Consider the following 21,734-nt stretch of genomic DNA (forward strand, 5'->3'; position numbering starts at 1 on the left):
GTAAGACTGTTATGTACAGAGTGGAGCAAATGTCCTTGTTGTGTGGTAGAGCATCTTTTGGGTATATGCCCCAGAGTGGTATAGCTCGGTCTTGAGGTAGCACTAGTCTCAATTTTCTGAGGAGCACCAGATTGATTTCCAAAGTGGTTGTACAAGTTTGTATACTCCCACCAACAATGGATGAGTGTTCCCCTTTCTCTACAAACCTGGCAAACATGTACTGTCACTTGAATTTTTTATCTTAGCCATTCTGACAGGTATAAGACTAAACTGCACAATGATTTTGATTTGTGTTTCCCTGGTGATTAAGGACATTGAACATTTCTTTAAGCGTTTTTGAGCCATTCCACATTCCTCTGTTGAGAGTTCTTTGTTTAGTTCTGAACCCCCTTTTTTAATTGGGTTATTTGGTTTTATGGTGTTTACTTTTTTTGAGTTTTTATGTATTCTGGATATTAGAACTTTGTCAGATGTAGGGTTTGGTGAAGATCTTCTCCCAGTCTGTATGCTGTAGTTTTTCTTTCTTCTGTTGACAGTGTCCTTTACCTTATGGAAGCTTTTCAGTTTCATAAGGTCTGATTTATTAATTGTTGATCTTAGAAGCTGAGCTATTGCTGTTCAGTTCAGGAAGTTGTGCCCTGTGCCAATGAGTTCAAGGCTCTTCCACACTTTTTTAAAAAACAGATTTAGTGTGTCTGGTTTTATGTTGTGGTCTTTAATCCACATGGACTTTTGTTTTGTGCACAGTGACTAATATGGACCTAAGTGCATTTTTCTACATCAAGTAGGATCCGTAGCGTTTGTTGAAGATGCTGTCTTTTTTCCGTTGTATGGATTAGGCTAATTTGTCAAAAATCAATTGTCCATGGGTATGTGGGTTTATTTCTTGGTCTTTGATTGGATTCCACTGATCAACCAGCCTATTTCTATGCCAGTATCATGCCAATTTAATTAACTTTGCTCAATAGTACTGCTTGAGATCCAGGATGAAAATTACTCCAGAATATCTTTTAGTGCACAGGTTTGTTTTAGCTATTCTTGGTTTTTTGTTTTTCCATATGAAGGTGAGAATTAATCTTTCAAAGTCTTAAAAAAATGGGTAGGTATTTTGATAAGGATTGCACTGAATCTGTAAATTGCTTTGGTAAGATGGCCATTTTTACTATGTTGCTTCTCCCGATCTATGAACATGGGAGAACTTTCCATCTTCTGATATCCTCTTCAATTTCCTTCTTCAGAGACTTGAAGGTTTATTTCATAGAAGTTTTTCATCTCTTGGTTATAGTTATACCCATATACTTGATAGTACTTGTGGATATTGTGAAGGTTATAGTTTCCCTAATTTCTTTCTCAGCCTGTTTGTCATTTGTATACAGGTGGGGTACTGACTTTTTTGAGTTGGTTTTGTATCCATCCGCTTTGCTAAATGTGTTTTTCAGCTGTAGAATTTCTCTAGTGGAATTTTGGGGGTCACATGTACACTACCATGTCATCTGCTAATAGTGATACTTTGACTTCCTCCCTTCTGATATGAATTCTCTTGATCTCCTTTTGTTGTCTTGTTGCTCTAGCTAGAACTTCAAATACTATATTGAAGAGATATGAAGAGAGTGGGCAGCTATGTCTAGTGCCTTATTTTAGTGGAATTTATTTAAGTTTCTCTCCTTAAATTTGTTGTTGGTTATTAGCTTGCAGTATAAGCCTTTATTATGTTTAGGTCTGTGTCTTGTATCCTTGATCTCTCCAGGACGTTAAACATGAATGGGTGTTGTATTTTTCAGCTTCTAAGGAGATGATCATGTGGGTTTTTTTTCTGCCAGTTTGTTTACATGGTGGATTACATTGATAGATGACTGAGATGAAGCCTACTTGGTCATGGTGAATGATATCTTTGATGTGTTCTTGAATTCAGTTTGTGAGTATTTTATTGAGTATTTTTATATTAATATCCATAAGAGAAATTGGTCTGACCTTCTCTTTCTTTGTTGGGTCTCTGTTAAGTTTAGGTACCAGGGTAATTGTAGCCTCATAGAATGAATTTGGTAATGTTCCTTTTGATTATATTTTGTGGAGTAGTTTGAAGAGTATCAGTATTAGCTCTTCTTTGAAGGTCTGGTAGAATTCTGCTCTGAAACCATTTGGCCCTGTGCTTTTTGTTGTTGCTACTGTTAGGAGACTTTTAATGACTCCTTTTACTTCTGTAGGAGAATTAGGATTATTTCGTTTGTTTACCTGACTTTTTTTCAACTTTGGCAAGTGGAATCTATCAAGAAAATTGTCCATTTTATTTAGAGTTTCAAATTTTGTGGCATATAGGCTTTTGCAGTAAGACCTATGAAGTCTTTGAATTTCTTCAGTGTCTGTTGTTATGCCTCCTTTTCATTTCTGATTTTGGTGATTTGGACGGTGTCTCTCTGCCTTTTAGCTAGGTTAGGTATGGCTTTGTCTATCTTGTTTATTTTCTCCAAGACCCAGGTCTTCATTTTGTTGATTCTTTGAATTGTTCTCTTTGTTTCTGATTTATTGATCTCAGTCCTGGGCTTTATTATTTCTAGCCATTTAATCTTCTTAATTGTTTCTGCTTCTTTCTTTTCTGCAACTTCCAGATGGCTCATTAACTTGCCTGTATGAGATATTTTGAATTTCTTTATGAAAGCATGTAGTGCTATGAACTTTTCTAGTAGTACTGCTTTCAATGTGTCCCATAAATTTGGGTATGTTTTACCTTATTTTTTCATTGAATTTTAGGAAGTCCCTAATTTCTTCTCTGATGCAGTTATCATTGAGTAGAGAAGTTTTCAATTTTCCAAGTGTGTATAGTTTTTTTTTAAATTATTATTTCTGTTCTTTAGGTCCAACTTCAGCCCATGGTGGTCTGATAGGATACAAAGTATTATTTCTATATTCTTGTATATGTTGAGGCTTGCTTTGTGACTTGCTATTCTGTAGATATCTGTTAAGTCCATTTGATTCATGATCTCAATTAGTATCAATATTTCTTGGTTTAGCTTCTGTTTTATTGACCTATTCTTTGGGGAAAGGGAGGAGGTGTTGAAGTCGCTCACTATTTAAGGTCATTTCCTTGTGCTTCAATTGTGTGTGAGTTTCTAGGGCTGATTTCTTTGGGTTCTAGAGATGACATATTATTTTGGTTTTTGTTCTTTGTGTTTTATGCTGGCTTTTAGTCATCTTGCTATTTCTGGCATTGGGAGTTAACCTGTCTCATTGCCAATGAATCTTTAAAATAATAAAAACATTTAAAATGGCATATTGTGTATGTCTTTGAGGTTGAGGACCTTATCTATTTTACCTTTCTTACTATGGAATCTTATCTATCTGTTGTACATAAGATATATATTCTTGTGATAAAAAAATAGAGTAGTAATTTATATGTCCATGAGTTGATCAACTAACAATTAACTTGTATAACTTATTTATCCTTACAGCCTGCAATATCATTTTCAACGAATTGGAAGTAAACCTTGCATTATAATTGAGTTATATGGGTACAATACCTCATATTAGAAGAGAAATATATAATATGTGTGAAGAATAATCTTACATTTGAATTTTATACCACTGTGTCTAAAATTAAACTTATTTTGCATCTATTTACAAAATTCTATACCAGTGAATTAAAAAAAACTTTGTGAGTGACAATTGAAGCATTAAGTTGAGGAGTAGATTCACTAATTTACTTTTTGTTCTATCTTCCATATATATTTCTATATTCCCCCTCTTTCTTTTCAACCCCTATCTCCAAACAAAAGAATGGAAGATAAAGGAAAAGAGAGACGTCTCTGAGTCCAACCATGTTTTCTCTCTAAATAAGACCAATAATAACTTATAAGTAACTCCCACTGAAAATAACCCTCTATAGCCTAAGAAAGCAACCAAAAACCTACCATACCCCCATTAATGTAAATAGCACACTGTTCTCTTACGGTTTCTTCTGGTTGATTTGGGATGAATAATACCTTTTTGGGGGACAAATAAAATTGGAGATATGGTTAAACAAGCTAGGAATAGCATCTGTCATCCAGTTTCTAAATGTTGAGAAATTGTAGGCTTAATTATAGTCCCAGGTATGACAGTCTGAGGTGCTGGACCAATTGGGATTGGACGCTTTCTTTGAAGATGTGCTGGGACATGTCTTGTTCTGATTGGTAACAGCAACTGAAGCACTTGGTGCTGCAATATGAAGCATGCAGAATGTTAGTTTCCAGCATGCTGAGAGGAATGAATCCTGTCAGGTCTGGTCTAATGTCAGTGCCCAGTTCTTTTGTTCAGAAAACATTTAATTTCTCAAGCATTATACAGTCCTAAAATTATAGTTGTATAAGGTCTTTGTATGAGCAGAAAAAAGACATCTGTAAATCTTCATTCATGCCATAGAAAGAATGACATCTAATAATAATTCATAGGGATTACGTAGCCAACAGAAGCCAACAAGAAGCATTGTCTATTACTAGATATTCATGTCTCAGCCAGTCTCAGAGCTATTCACATATAGTAGGATTAACAATATAAGTTACCTGCCTCCTCTGCAGTTTAAATTCTTCACATCCCAGTGTGTCCCCTTCCGTCATCAACTCCTGATCCCCCCTCCCTCCCTAATCCCCTCTCACTCCCTGCCCTAGTCCTCAGAAAGGGGAGCTCCCCTCCCCTAACATCTGACCTCCACCTATCAAGTCTCACCTGTACTACCTGTAACCTCTTCCTCTGTAGCCTGGCTTGGATGCCCTGCCAGGGGGAAGTGCTAAAAAGTTCAGTGGCCAGAGTCCATTTCCAAAGTAGTATTCTACACATTGTGGGACCCACAAGGAGACTGCTACCACATCTTAGCAGAGGGTCTAGGTCCTCATCATACATGGTCTTTGGTTGATGTATCAGGCTCCATATTATAGCATAGCTAAGCTGTATTATGTGGCTAATATCTGTTTATGAGTGAATATGTACCACGTGTGTCTTTCTGGGTCTGGGTTACCTCACTCAGAGTGATCTTTTCTAGTTCCATCCATTTGCCTGCAAACTTCAAGATTTCCCCGTTTTTAATAGCTTAATGGTATTACATTGTCTAAATGTACCACAGTTTTTAAAATCTATTTTTCAGTTCAGGACATCTAGGATGTTTCCCAATTCTGGCTATTATGAATAAAGCTGGGATGAACAGCAATGTCCTTGCTTATGGTGAAACATCATTAAGGTATATTCCCAGGAGATTCCAAGATGGTGCCGACCAATAAGCCACATATCTGATCTACTCTGAGGAGACCAATGACATAAGTGGAGAAACAGATTGCTGGACATTGAGAACTGTAGGTGAGTGGGGCCCCAAAGGCCACAGACTAAACAGGGGGCCTACCCTCCTGGGACAAGCAACATCCTGGAGGTGCTAAACACACTCCCCAAACTCTGGAACAGAATCCACATGCAAACTGCAGCCTGCATATAAAGCACAGACTCCCTGTTTGGGGAGGGGATTTTCTGGAGTCCCCAGCCAGAGGAGTCTCAGTGAAGAGGGTGAATCTGCCCTAGGATTCCTCTTTCCACACCACCCCAAACTGCGGAGGTCACCAGCCTAGGCTGAGTGGAAACACAGGCGGTGGGACCCAACAGAGACAGCTAAAGTGGGACTGCAGCTCGCTGGCCATCCAGGGCCCAACCCAACACTGATCACAGCCGACTGAGCCTGCAAACAGTGGCAGTGAGAAATCAGCTTGAACTGCTTCCACAGACCTATTGGGAGATGTGGGTCTTGCCTAGAGTGATAGCTGAGCATCATAGCCCTTCGGGAAGACCTGGTTCCACTGGCAACCGCCAGAGCTCTGCAACCCTATTGTTCCTAGCCTCTCAGCCACAAGGCACTGGCCCTGCACTCCCTGAACAAGAGAGCCTAGCTGGGACTCCTGGCCCAAGCAAGGCAGGCACTCTCACATTATCGGGAGACAAGACGTGGGTGGGTCGTGTTTGCAGTGTCTAATTGTTGACCTAGGGCGTTAGTGGAGTATGATAGCCTGGTGGGAAGACCTGGTTCTGCGGGCGACCCCCAGAGCTCTGCAACACTATTGGTCTCAGCCACTCAGCTGCAAGGCACTGGCCCTGCACTCCCAGAACAAGAGTGTCCTTTGCCACCTCTTTTGATTAGTTTTGGTTGAAAGTCTATTTTATTAGATACTAGGATGGCTACTCCACTTCCTTCTTTGGTCCACTTGCTTGGAGTACCTTTTTTTTTAGCCCTTTATCCTAAGGTAATGTTTCTCTTTATTGCTGAGATGTGTTCTTGTATGCAGCAGATTGACGGGTCCTGTTTTTGTATCCATTCTGTTATACTGTGTCTCTTCATTGGGGATTTGAGGCCATTGATGTTGATTGATATTAATGTCCAGTGGTTAATGGTTCCTATTATTTTGATGTTGGTAGTGGGAGAGAGAGAGAGAGAGAGAGAGAGAGAGAGAGAGAGAGAGAGAGAGAGAGAGAGAGAGAGAGAGAGAGGAGGGAGTGTGTGTGTGTGTGTGTGTCCGAGCTTCCTTTTTTGTTTGTGTGGATGTTGAGTTATTCATTTCTTTGGTTTTCCTGTGTAAAATTACCCTCTTTTGGTTGGAGTTTTGTTTTAGTATCTTCTGTAGAGCTGGACTTGTGGTTAGGTACTGCTTCATTTGCTTTTGTCATGGAGTATCTTGTTTTCTCCATCTATGGTGATTGAAAGCTTTGTTTTGTATAGTAGTCTGGGTTGGTATCTGTGGTCTCTTAGTGTCTGCATGACTTCTGTCCCAGTCCTTCTGGCTTTCTTAGTCTCTATTGAGAAGTCATGTGTAATTCTGATAGGTTTGCCTTTATATGTGACTTGGCTTTTTAATATACTTTCTTTGTTCTGTACTTTTAGTGCTTTGATTATTATGTGGCAGGAGGATTTTCTCTTCTGGCCCATTCTATTTGGAGTTCTGTAGGATTCTTGTATATTTATGTACATTTATTTCTTCAGGTTAGGAAAGTTTTCTTCCATGATTTTGTTTAAAATATTTTCTGAGGCTTGCAGTTGGGAGTCTTCTTTTTTCTTCTATCTCTATGATTCTTAGGTTTGGTCTTTTCATAGTGTTCCAGAATTTTTGAATATTCTGTGCCAGGATCTTTGTAGATTTAACATTTTCTTTGACTGCTGTATCTATTTCTTCAGTCATATCTCTATCTCTAATATTTCTTGTTCCATCTCTTGAATTCTATTGCTAATATTTGTGTCTGTAGATCCTGTCCTCTTCTCTTGGGTTTTCATTTCCTGGATTATCTCATATTGTGTTCTCTTGCTTTTCTGAGAGACCTGAGATCATGACCATTTGTAATTCTGACTGTTGGGTCTGCTTAGTACTAGAACCCACATACACTGATGATTTTGTAGTCTCAAACTAGTTCTGTGCCCTAGAGAGTTCAAGACCTGTCCCTCAACCAGGCATGTGGCACTAGCCATTGGAGGCTGTGTACTAATTTTTGTGAAGACAGGGGAGTTTGTGGTTTTGCCAGGTGGCCAGAGGTCAGACTCAACTGTGTTTAACAAAATTTGAACCCCTCTTGCCTGTTGGTCACCAATGTTGGTGTTTTGTGGTTCTGCAATCTGTCTTTAGGTTGTTGGATAGTCACTGTTGTCCTGCTAACCAAACAAGGTTTGTGTTAGCCACTGCCATCTGTGATATTCCCCCATGGTTTTTATTTTTATCTCTTTAATTTCAGGATTGAATTTTTTCCCATATATTCTTTTTTTGGTATGGTATTTAAAACATTTCCATACGCTTCACTAAGTTAATAACATGAAATTTCTCCAGTTACTGAAGTAAGTGTTTAATTCTGTGAACTTCCAGTATTTCCCATAAGTTTTGTTATGTTTTCATCTTCATTCAATCTTATAATGTATTTAGTTTCTTCTTGATTTATTTATTGATCCAATTTTCATTCAGGAGTATGTTACTTATTATTCATGTATTTGTTTATTTTTCACTTTTTTATTGATGTTTATATTCACTTTCTTTCTTTGTGATTACAGAGCATGCAGGATGTTATTTTAATTTTCCAGTATTTGTTGAGACTTCTTTTATGTGCTAACTTGTGGCCATTTTTGAAGAAAGTTACCTGAACTGCTGAACAGAAACTGTATTATTTAGTCTTTGGATACAGGAGATGCCCATTTGATTTATTTTATTAGTTAACTCCAGAGTTTCTCTAGTTTTTTGTGTGTCTAGTAGTGACAGTAGGGTATTAAACCACTCACTATCATTGTGTTAGGATTTTTTGTATAACAGTGTCTCTTTTATAAAATTGAGTGCCCACATTTGGCACATAAATATTTAATATTGATGTATAGTCTAGTTAAATTTTCCTTTAATGAGTATGTGATATCTATTGCTTTTATGTCTGGCTAGTTTTCCATTTCACCGGATATTATAATGGCTAAAGCAGGCTGTGTGTTTTGGGGCACACATGTAATTGCAACACTTGGAAGTCAGATCTCTGTGAGTTCCAGTTTAACCTGGTTTACAAGGTGAGTTCTAGGACAGCCATGGCTATGCAGATAACCCTATCTCTCCTTTTTAAAAAGGGTTAAATCATAATAGCTAATCAGGTTTATTCCTAAGTAGTATTTACCTAGAATATCATTTCCATCTCATTTCCCTAAATTGTTGTCTATCTGTGATGGTTAGCTTTCTTTGAGGCAGCAAAAAGGTAGACCCTGTTTTCTAATCCAGTATGTTAGATTGGAAAATTGAGACCATTAAGTTTGAGTTATTATTGAACAGTGTTTATGAATTCCTATTATTTTGTTGTGATATTGCTACTTTCTTAGAGCTCCATTGGTTATTTTTTTCCATATTGTTCATTCCCTCTGATCCTTTGGGTGTGGTTTTCCTACTCTTTAGAAGGAAGTTTTTCTTTCAGTGTGTTGCTTAGACCTGGTTTGCTGGATCATGAAACACTTTTCTCTGCCCTTTGATTATGACTAGAGGGTATAGCACTTTGAGTTCACTGTGGTATTTAACCTTCTAGAATAACAATCCAGGCCCTTCTGGACTTCAAAGACTCCACAAAAAGGACAGATGCTATTCTTATGGATTCTCATTTTTATGTATTTTTTTCTTGTAGTTCTAAAAATATTTTCCTTGTGCTGTACATTTTATGCTTTGATTAGTATGTGTCTCTGGAAATTTCTTCTTTGCTATTGTCTATTTGGTGTCCTGGATGCTTCCTGCACCTTAATAAGCATTTCTTACTTTATATTTGCTAAATTTTCTTCTTTGATTTTGTTGAAAATAATTTCTCTTCCTTGAAATTTTTTCTTCTTTGTACATTTGATATTTGTAAGTTTGGCCTTTTCATAGTGTTCTAGGGAGGTTTCCTGAATATTTTGTGTTTATACATGTGCATGCACACACACACACACATACACACACACACACACACACACACACACACACACACACACACACACAATTTTGAGCCCCAAGGCCACATGAACTATCCATCAAATGTATATACATATATATTTAAAGTTTAAAATTTTCTTTGGCTGAGTTGTTCATTTTTTTCTACCTTGTCCTCAAGACCTGATAATTTTGGACTGCCTTGCTCAAACCCATTGGTTGTGCTTTGCTCTGAGCTTTCTCTAATTCCACACTTTTTCCTGAGTTTTTCATTGTGTCTTTTAATCTCACTTTTGGTTTTATTCAGAGACTTCATCTCTTACATCTCTTTTTAAATATTGAGTTGTTTTCTTTGTTTTCATTTTGAACTGTATGAATTTTTGTGTCTTTACTATGGAATTTCTGCATATCTCCTTTGAGCTTCTTGAATATAATAATTGCTATTTTGATGTCTTGATCCTATGCATTGTCTAAGTTGCTTTTCTCAAGGGGGTATTACAATGGGCTGGTGGTTCCTGGAGGGAGCATATTGTCCATGTTTGTGTTTTTGTGGTGTGAGACATTGGCATCTTGTTAGAACAGTAGTGGTGTTTCTCAGTGTGTGTGTGTGTGTGTGTGTGTGTGTGTGTGTGTGTGTGTGTGTGTGATTCTCTCTCTCTCTCTCTTTATCTCTCAGGTTCTGGTTGAGTATCCAGATTTGGATGCCAAGTAGTTCCAGATGCATGAGACAGTGCATAAGGTGCTTGATGAGTAAGCAAATGTTGGGGAAGATGACTGAATAATGAGGTCTTCTAAGCAGAATTTAAGGTTTAGCTCCACAGGATCCCTGCCCCTGAAGTGGTTAGGGTATCTAACAATTTAAGCAGGTGGACAGGCTATGTGAACTCTTATCTGATGTTCTTTCTCAAACTCTAGGTTTAGACTCCATGAAGTCTCACACTGGTGTGCTAGGTGACAAGGCTAATGGGGTAGCATGTCAGTGTAGGGTAGAGGAAGAAGATTGCCTCTGAAGGTGCTTGAGTACAGTTTGTAGGACAGTTCATGTATCCTTAAGGCCCAGAAGTGGAAGAAATGGCTGACAGCCATTAGAGGTGAGTCACAAATATGCTTTTTAATATATAAATATTGTTTGAAGTATTTCACTCAATTTTTAAAATGTATCTACATCTTAGACTGCTTATTTGCATTATAGAGTGGCGAATGCCTTTAATTCCTGTATGAGGGGGCGTAGTCAGAGACAGGCAGATTCCTGTCAGTTGAAGGCAAGGCAAGTTTACATAGTAAGTTCCAAGCCAATTAGGCTAAATTGTGAGGTCTTGTCAAAGAAGAGGATGAAGAAGATGGAGGAAAAGGAAAAGTAGTAGTAGTAGTAGTAGTAGTAGTAGTAGTAGTAGTAGTAGAAGAAGAAGAAGAAGAAGAAGAAGAAGAAGAAGAAGAAGAAGAAGAAGAAGAAGAAGCTACTCTTTACTAATTTTGACTCTAAAGTTTGTATTTTATTTTTTATTCTTTTGTCTTTTTTTTTTTTAGGAAGAGGGGGTTCTTAAATAATATCATGGTTAAAATGTTAAATAAAAATTCATGTTAAGCAAAACAAATCAGACTCATAAAGACAAGTATTAGTTATTTCATTGACTAGATGGAATGTCAAAACATGTAAAGCTACCAGAGGGACAATTAAGAAAGCAAAAGAGGTAAAAGAGAATAAGAGGGTCAATATTATCAATGTATGTTATATGCACATTAGAAATTTTATAATAAAACTCATTACTTAACTAACATATATTTTTCAAATAATTTCACAATGGAGCTAGGAATAAACATTTCTTATTTAGTAGTATTTGCTGTATAAGCATGAAAAACTGGGTTTAATCTCCAGAATTCACTTAAGGAAGAAGGCATGGATGAGTGTGTACTTGTTACCCAGTTCTGGAGAAAAGAAGCCAGGCAGGTACCTGGAGCTCACTTTTGGTCAGGCTATCCTACTTTATGAGCCCTAGGCTTATGAGAGATCCTATCTCATAAACAAAGATGGGTTGCTCTTCAGGCTGAATTCTGGCTTTTATGTGTATAAATACCCCACCACCACCACTGCCGACACACACACACACACACACAGACACACTTCTCCACCGACACACAAATTTGCCTAATATAGTATTTATTGAATCTAATTTTCGAAATTTTCTTACAGTGGAACATATACACATGTACCTGATATCAGATTTCATTAGTTTTTAATCTTTATTCCTTAATATTGACTAAAACTTTCTATCACTATTATAAAATTGTGCATTCCAGAGTCTTTATTTTCATTAATTTCTTAGCTTAAGTTTCAATACAAAATATCTTTGTTTTTTTACAGTGACTTCACATCATTGAGGCCAAATTTTCTTTTAAAAGCTGTTTCTGTTATACAAACTGAGTAACTATTCTTGTTGTAGATGAATTTAATAATTTCCCCACATTTGATTTGAGCAACTTCACTCTGACTGATTGCTTGGGACATATTCAGCTTTTGTATACTTCATTTACCACTTTAAATAATTTTTCTGCTACATTTACCCTATTTTTTTCTCTGTATTTGAGATCTCCCTTTACATTTTTCCTTCCTGTCATTGTCTGCCTCATTGTCTTAACCTCTTTGTTTCTTTCCAGGCTATTTATTTAAATATATTTTTCTCTGTAAAGTATGAATGACACACAAATGCGTTTTCTATTGTTGTCTGTCTTTTCTTTCCTTACTCTCCTCTGCTCTAAAGAAGTATCCTTATTTGTGAATCTTAATTCTCTGGCCTTTGAATTGAAGAAAATCTGTACTTATCAATAAGTTAGAGGTGTGTGTTTTATTTCTTTTTATACTGCATTCATTTGATCGTTACTGTAGTGTCTTTTACTAAAAGCTTTTACACAATCTTTTGCTAAGTGCTGTGGATAAAACCCAGCACTCTCTTACTGAATTATTCCTTTATCCACTAAATTTTATTTCCAAGTGTATAATTTTTCTATCTGTTTCTCCAAATATTTTATTTTTGAATTTTCTTTGATTTAAAAAAAAGATACAATTAGCATCAGCCATTCTATTACCAGCTATCTGAAATAACAATTGTTAAATATTCCTTAATTCTGAATCTGAATGACAGTATCCAATGAAGATCTAATTTCCATTAATGAGAATTCATTTAATATAGATACTCAAATGACTTATTTGTTGACAAGGAGGGAGGTTTTTTTTTCTCTTGTTTTGCTGAAGTTAGATTTTTCATACAGTGTATTTTAATTATGGCTTTCTCCCCCTAAATTCCACCCATGTCTTCCTCACCTCACTACCCACCCAAATTTATACTCTTTCTATCTGTCATTAGAAAACAAATAGTCATCTAACATAATAATAAGATACAATAATATAAAAAACAAACAGAATAAGGCAAAAACAAACATTAAAAATTCCAAGAAAAAAAAGAAACACATTTAAAGGCAAAAAAGAAAAGACAGTCAGTATATAATCCAGCAATTATATTCTTCATTATTTACGTAATTTGTTTAAATATTTCCACATACATAAAACCTTATGTATAGATGTGGGTAGAAATTTTATTTGTAAAAACTTTATTCATAAATGCTAAAGAAAGAAGGCCAATAGCATGTCACTCAGTTAGGAAAAAGTTGCAAACAATATTATCTTCATAGAAAATATACTATTAAATTACAAGACAATTCAGATTTTTCAAGCTATTAAAATACACAGAGAATATAGCATATTTTTGCTGGAAAAAGATGATAATTTTGGGGTGAGACTGTGACTATATAATTCATTTAAAAGAGCAAAAGTTTCAAGAGTGAAAAGATGAAGTGTTTGTCTTTGGTTTGGTGCTGAATATTCAAGCACTAAATTTTTAAGGATATGAAATTATATTGTTTGGTATTGCTAGAACATACATAACTTTATTGGAAAGTAGAAACCTCAATTTATGCAAACTAAAAGATTATTGGGAGCAGACAAGATGGCTTCCTTAGTAAGCATATATGCAAACAAGCTGATGACCTGAGTAGAACTCACATGGTGGAAAGAAAGAACCTCCTTCCCCAAGTCATTCTTCCTCTCCCTCTCCCTCTCCGTCCCTCCCTCCCTCCCTCCCTCCCTCCCTCCCTCCCCCCTCTCTCTCTGTGGGGTTTCTGTCTCAAATAAATACACATATCAACGAAGTAACTTTAAAAGTGAGAGGACTGTAAGATTAAAGGCACAAGACACTGTTCCCACTGGGCTCTGCCTGTTAAGGGTTTTCAATGGGAAGCAACACTGTCTTTCATAGTCTATGAATTTAATACTGCCTGTTGGACAAAGGCTCCAATTTTATCTTCTTTAGATTTTTTTTAAATAAACAACTTCTGTGTTTTTCATCTTTAGTCCTCATTTTGTTTTTATCTTAATTATTCAAAGGAATTCCCATTAACTCAGATGTAAGAGATTCTGGCACCAAATGAAGAAAATATAAATGAAGAGATGAAGGATACTGAAGGTATTTAAGTGTGCTCAATCAAGATGTTTCTGATCAAAAGATGTGAACAAAAGTAAGTTTACTGTGAAGAAGTCCTACTAATTACTTGTTTAGTTATATGACTTTCTAATGGAAAGTTACATAGTTTATAACTCAAAGTAAAAATTTTATTCTGTTTATAAATGAATGACCTAATGGAATATGTATATAGAATAAGATTGTCTTTCTTTCATGTATAATTGCAGAATCTTTCAAACAATTTCAAAGATTTCCTCTGAAAAAAATAAATAAATAAAGTAAAAGATTATTGCAGAGACAAAAGAAGAATGAAAAGAATGGGGGGAACAGGAATCCAAGGAGGGTGGAGGAACCAAGAAGAAAAAGGAAGGAAGATGTGACAGCTAGACTCAGGAACACTTAACCAGGTGACTGTGCAGATTTTATTGTTAGAACATATTGTGAAAAGTTTTGAAAATGTGAATTTATGACATGATAAGAAGGAAATTTCTTATCTATAAAAGAAATACACAAAAAAATGATTTGGACATGATGGTACGCAATTTTATTCCCAGAAACTGGGAGGTAGAAGTAGGAAGATCTTTGTGAGTTCAAAAGTTCCTTGGTCTATATATAGTTTCAAGCCATCCAGAGACACACAAAGAAGTTTTGTGTCAAAAACAAAATCATAAAAATGAGTCATATGATAGTTTAAAGTCATTTTAAAAGGCAATGTGATGAGGAAGATGAAGAGGAAGAGGATAAAGGAGAAGAAGAAGAGGAAGAAAAAGAAGAAGAAGAAGAAGAAGAAGAAGAAGAAGAAGAAGAAGAAGAAGAAGAAGAAGAAGAAGAAGTAGAAGACCACATGGCTTGTGGAGATTTGAAAGATTGTTTTCTAACTTAATATATATATTTCCAAAGTATCTTGCAAAAGAGTAAAAACATTATCTTTCTATATATGTATATAATTTTCTTAAAATTTTTGTTTAAAAAGGCATCAAGGCTGAAGAGATGTCTTAGATGTTAGGAGCACTGGATGATTTCAAGTAGCGAGACAGTAGCTTACAACTATCTTTCTGTTATTCTAGTTAAAGAGGATCCTATACCCTCTTACTCTTCCACAGGCACTAGGCATGCATGTAGACATACACCTGAGCAAACCTAAAGTAAAAATAAAATGCGTAGAACCTAAGCATATACTTTATCAAAATATTGCCTGACCTAATGCTGTAGACCTGCTGAAGAATCAGACAGATAAAGAAACAATTAAACTCATATTCTGTATTTTAGGAGCTGTTGGTAGTCTAGAGGATCACATTTCATCTACTGCTCTTGTCTTTTATTTCAGTTAATCTTGTATCCACTCACCTCAATAAAGGTGTTTGTCAGCTGTTGAAGTTCCCCATTAAAATTTCTGGGGTCACTTACTTATAATATAATATCATCTGCAAATAACCATGCTTTATCTTTTTCCTTTCTAATTTCTATCCCCTGATCTTCTTTGTTTGTTTTGTTGTTGCTGTTGTTGTTGTTGTTGTTGTTGTCTCATTACTCTAGCTAGAACTTCAAGTATTAAATTTAACAGATATGGAGAGAGTGAGCAGTTTTGTCTTGTTCTTGATTTTAATGGAATTGCTTTGAATTTCTCTCCATTTAATTTGATCTTGGCTTTAGGCTTGCTGTAAATTGTCTTTATTATGTTTGGGTATGTCCTCTGTATCCCTGGTCTCTCTAAGTCTCATATATTTCTTGTTCCTTGGGAATCTATATTCTTGTTTAGACAGTTTTATGTAGAAACATCAATTTGACCAAATATCTAACACAATATCCAGAAAAAGGTAGCAAACTACATGTATATAACCAGATGAAAGGGTAATAAAAATATAGGTATCTGATATATATTTTAGATATGAAATTATATATTATTCAATAGAAGGGAAAAGAGAAATGATACAATTTCAAGGAAATGAATGAAATAAATGAACCTCCAGTACAGAAAAAAAGGAGTTCTCTCTGTCTGCATATTTTAGCCTACAATGTATACATATACATAGGTTAACAGGTGAGTACCATATACATTTAGAAAGGAAGCCAAAAGACAGTATTAGTAGATGATGAGGAAGAATAAGATGTAGTCAAAAGGACACATGAAAATTAATAGTGAAAGTGTAAAACCTATAGCTTCAGAGTGGTCATTTTAACTGTATAGAAGCTCACTAAAATGTATAGAATTTGAGATTTGGAGGTATTTGAGTGCTTTTTACACTGGCTGTGTGATATTTCTACTAATAAGTTGATAAAGTGATTTTATTTAAAAATAAAAGAAAACAAATACATCCTTTACCTATACAGGTTAAGGAATAACTACAGTGCCACCGTCTATGAAATCTATACTATCATTCATTATAGCACACTATAATCCTTAGGAGTCCATAAGAATTCTACTAATATGATTCAGAAACACTAATTAATTCTTTTAGTGTTCAACTTATTTATTATACAGAAATATGTTTAGAATTTTTTTAAAAATTTCATAGCCTGTGTTTTTATGATAGAGAAGCAAAGCTTTTCAAAAATTGAAGATTCAGCTACACATTAAAAAATTGTTAGTTTAGTTTAGTTCAGTTTGAATCTGGACAACAGGCATTGAAGATTTCCAGCAGAAATCATAAAAGGAAGATTGCATCTGCAAAATACTTAAAGAATGAAACCTGAATCATTTAGATAACACAGAGAACTGTTGTTATTTCTGAGAACAGGACTAAAGGATTCCCTAATTCAAACCCATCTTGTTTACTTTTTCTGGTTTATTTAAAAAAAAAAAGAAATGTAAGGTTGGAGATGTAGCTCAATGATACAACGCTTGCTTAGCATGTGTGAGGTCCTGGGTTAGACCACAAGCACTGTGAAAATTAGCTGTCAAATTATAATGGAGTGAGTGAGGTACATTTTTGATTTTTCTTGCTTTATATGTGATAATTGGGCTTACTACTCTATAAAAAGACCTTAACTCGTGATTTATTCTGTGATTTCTCTCAATTGTTATTTGTTCAAGTTTATTTATCTTTATTAACAAATTATTCACTCCAGCTACATCAAGAATTTGTGGTTTCTTACATCCCTTCCTACTTTTCACACACAGCTTCTTTTAAGTCTTCTATAACACTGGGGCTTTCAAGAACCAGCTCATTGTGTTAAGACATTTGAATAAGAAATCTAGTTAAAGTTTTTATGTGTTATATATTAAAACCCGTGTTATTCATTACATATAAATGAGAAATAAAATAATTACTTCAACTTCATTTTAGTTCAGAAATTGAGGAGATAGACACATAAAAATGGTCACACATTTTAGTTAGTATTGCAGAAAACAGAAAAGTAAGATAAAAATAATGATAATGATTTAAGGATATTGCATTTTTGAGATTATAATATAATGCAATAATTTTTCTCTTCCCTTTCTTCTATCCAACCCCTTCCATATGCTATATACCTCTATTTGTTCTCTTTTAACTTCATGGCCTCATTTTTATTAAATATATATATATATATATATAAATATATATATATATGTCCTGAAATATAGACTGCTCAGTCTATGTTACTTGTATGTGTTTTAAAGGTTGATAATTTTGTATTGGATTTTGTTTTGTAATTTTGTATTGTATTTTGTTCCTCCTTGATGAAGATCATCCCTCCTGTTCCAGCTTTCCTCACTTGCCTCCAGTTATTTGTAGGGTTACAGTCCCATGGAATTTCCTTACCCACTTTGGCTATTGTTGCTGGACTTACTCACCTCATGTCAAGTTTTGTTATTATTTATTAAAGTAATGAGTACTGAATTTAATATAAAATAGGTGTTGCGTGACCCATATATAAAATGACTGATCTAGCAATGACAATGTGTATTGGAGCCTATCAATAATGAATAATACAGATTTATTCTTTTCTTCTCAAATGGTTCAAAGTACCTACCATCCTTCAGCACAATATCTTTTTGTTGAAAGTCAACTTTTTTTTTCTGTGACATTAGATGTTTGGAAGACATGATGGATCCAGATACGCACCATCAGGATTCTTCCTAAAACAACATTCCCATCTGTTGTGTATTTCATTATCACACACTGTGTAACACCCAATAACTGCTTAACTAGACAGTCTCTGAAAGGTGTTCATCCATAGTTTCTATAACTCACACACAGATGGGAACAATGCTATTATATCATTGGGGTCTGCTTTTTGCACTATGTTCTGGAGAAGGATTACACTTGTTGGGATATAGAGAGCCAATCAGTGTATGCTATGCAACACTGTTTGTTGCTGTTATTGTTTGTTTTTCCACAGGATTTCCCTGTATAGATTTGGCTGTCCTGCACTCATTTTGTAGACCAGGCTGGCCTTGAATTGACAGTGATCCACTTGCCTCTGCCTCTCAAAGTTCTGGGATTACAGACACGCACCACCACATGCAGCTCTATACCAGTTGTTTAAACTCCCAAACCGGCCTTTGTTTTGGCATGCAGTGTACAATAACTTACATTGCAGATGCAAGTTTATACTTTCACATGGTTGAGGAAAATGTAACAAAACAAACAAACACAGCCTATTACTATAATATATTGTACTTGGCAAACTGTGTTTATGACAATAACTACTGAACTGCTTCTTCATTGTTGACGGTGGTGAATTATTTTTTGCTTGCTTGTTTGTTTGTTGAGGTAGGGTTTCCCTGTGTAACCTTGACTGACCTAGACCTAGTTTGTTGACCAGGCCTTAAACTCACAGAGAACCATTTGCTGCCTCTGACTTGAGTGCTGGGATTAACGGCAAGCACCACCACTCCCATCTTTTGAACTATATTTTTAACTAAAGCAAAATGATGGCAAATATAGAAGTACAAAAGAATGACTGAATTACTTATAGTTTTCAAAGTTCTTTGTATCAAGTCAAGGAAACTTCCAATAATAGTATATTAATTTCCTATAGCTATCTTATGGTGGGGCCTTATAAGACTATTTCCATTATGATTTTTTATGTCCATTGGTGTTATTGTGCAAATTTTGTTCAGGCAGCCATAGTTACAATTTAATGAGTGCATCTCCTTGGCATATACTATAAGGTAAAAATCTCACAGAAAAGCCGGGTGTGGTGGCACACGTCTCTAATCATAGCACTTGGGAGGCAGAGGCAGGTTGAGGCAAGCCTGGTCTTCAAAGAGTCTAGGACAGCCAAGATAGCACAGAGAAACCCTGTTTCAAAAAACAAAAAGTAAAAAACCAACCAACCAAACAAACAAACAAAAAATCAACAACAAACAAACAAACAAACAAACAAACAAAACATCGTAGAAGATACCCTCCTGTTTTAACTGGTAAAGTCATTCAAACCCTCTTCCTTGACTCTTTCTGGAGCATAGAGGCTGTGTAGTAGACGCATTAACTGTAGATGAAGGTCCTACAGTCAGTTAACAAGTTGCGGATTTCTGTGACGGTCTCTAGGGCATTATAAAATGAACTTTTTTGAGGAGCCGTGAGAGCTGCACATATTTGTAATGATGAATATGAAATTGAGTATTAAACAGGTGTAAGGCCATGGTAGTAGTAAGTTCTCCACTAGGCTCTGGGGTCTCACTAGCCATGGGTGGTTGGCTTGGCTTATGGTACCAGGCATGAATTTCCTCTTATTTAGGGGTCATAAGTTCAATTACATGACTTCTGGTTATATTTTATGCTGTCCGTAGGCTTACAGCTGAGTGAGACTAATTACTTTTCTTTCCTGGACACTTGTACAATACAATCAGACACTCTGAAAAGTTTAAATCTCTGGAGACATCGAGGAGGAAGACACTAGGAGTTGGAAATACCACCCATGCTGATGGATTGGTAGAGTTAATACTGTGAAAATAATTGCCCATTCAAAACCAATTTACAAAATCAAGAAAATCCCAATCAAAATCCTCACAACATTCTTTATATGAGTAAAAAAAATTCCACAATGCATATGTAATCACAAAAAATTCTGAAAATCAAAGTAATCCTGAGCAAAAAGAGCAATATAGGAAAGATTACTGTACCATAATTTTAGAGTTTACTAAAGAATTGTAGTAATAAAAGAAGCATAGTACTGTAGCCACTGGTAAGTTGCCCAGGATGCAGAAAATAATCCCACTCTCATTCATACGTAAACAAATTTAATTCATATAAATTGCGATTGGGTATATATTCTGTTGCTAAATAATATTCAAAAACACAAAGCAAAACTTAATCAAATGAATATAATTAACTTATTATCTACTATTCAAATTGAGATTGAAGAATACATATGAGAATTGGCAAACAGTAATAAACATTAAGTTAAATAAATAGTGCAAAATGATAAAATCAAAGACAATGGCTTAGTCATGCTGTTGCCTGGACCTTACCCAGGGTAGGGCACATAGGCACTAAGAAGTTACACATAATGGAAGTGGTAGGACTGGTCCAAGAGTGAACCATGGAACCCAGGATTATGTTCACAGACAAAGAGTATAAAGGTTTAATTTGAAGGAAGTACCCACCAAGCTGCCATTTTTCCTCCCTATCTGAGCAAACTACCATGAAGGTCATGCCTGGGAGTGAGAAGAAGCTGAAGTGCCACAACTGCCCACCCAGACTATTGTGCCTAGTCATATTATCTGCCGTAATTGAAGAAGAAAAAAATCTGTCTGCAATTAAAAAAGGCTAAAAGAATTGATGACCTTCAGGTAACAGGACACGGGAGAGAATACTTGGGAATAAAAAGAAGGATATCCAAGAAGCCAGAAGGGTGGGTGTGTGTATGTATGTGTGTGTGTGTGTGTGTGTGTGTGTGTGTGTGTGTGTGTGTGTGTGTGATCAATAACAGTACTAGGAGAGTTAAGCAAACTAAACAGTAAGAAAAATTTCAATAAAATGACAGGAATAAATACACAGCCTTTAATAATAACTCCGAATTACCAATAGTCTCATAACTTTGCCAAAAAAATGCACAGAATTGTAAATTGAATTAGAAGGTAGGATCTATATTTTTGATAATTGTAAGGCATACATTTCATCATTAATATTAGACATCACTTTCAGGTAAAATATGGAAAAGGATACTCCATGCAAATAAAGCCAAGAAGCAAGCAAACATTTCTGTTCTGGTATTTCAAAGCAAAACTAATGAGAAGGAATAGAGAAGACCAGTTTATATTGATTAAGGAAACAGCCCATCTAGAACAAATTACTATTCTAAACATGCCAAATGTAGGTGCACGTAATTTTGTAAAACAAACACTAATGGATACTTCCAACAGATTACTTCCAACACAGTAATGGTTGGGTAATTTCAGTACTTGACTTTCACTGGAAGCCAGGTCACCTGAACAAAAAATTAAGAGAAACATCAGCATTAATTGACATCATTGATCAAATGGGCCTAATAGACATCTATAAAGCATAACACCCAAACACTATTGAGTGTACATTCTTTTCAAAAGCCCGTGGATCTTTCTCTAAAATAGTGATGTATTAGGTTACAAAATATATTTTATCATATAGAGAAAAGTTGTAGTAACTTTCTGTATTCAATTTGGCTACAATTAAATAAAGCTAAAAATAGTAAGTAAAAATATGAGGTTAAATTAGCATTTATTGTGTAGTTAATACAGGATGGCTATCAATAAAAAGGGTAATTTATTTACTCTAATATAAGAAATACCTTCATGTTTATGTAAATGTTATCATTATCAAGGTTCCTTTATCCCAATATCCTCAACAGCACATGTTGTATTTGTTTTGTGATAATAGTCATTTTAATAAAGTGAGGTGATATT

Source organism: Acomys minous (assembly GCF_964271855.1).
Source record: "Acomys minous genome assembly, chromosome: 1".
Taxonomy (NCBI): Eukaryota; Metazoa; Chordata; class Mammalia; order Rodentia; family Muridae; genus Acomys; species Acomys minous.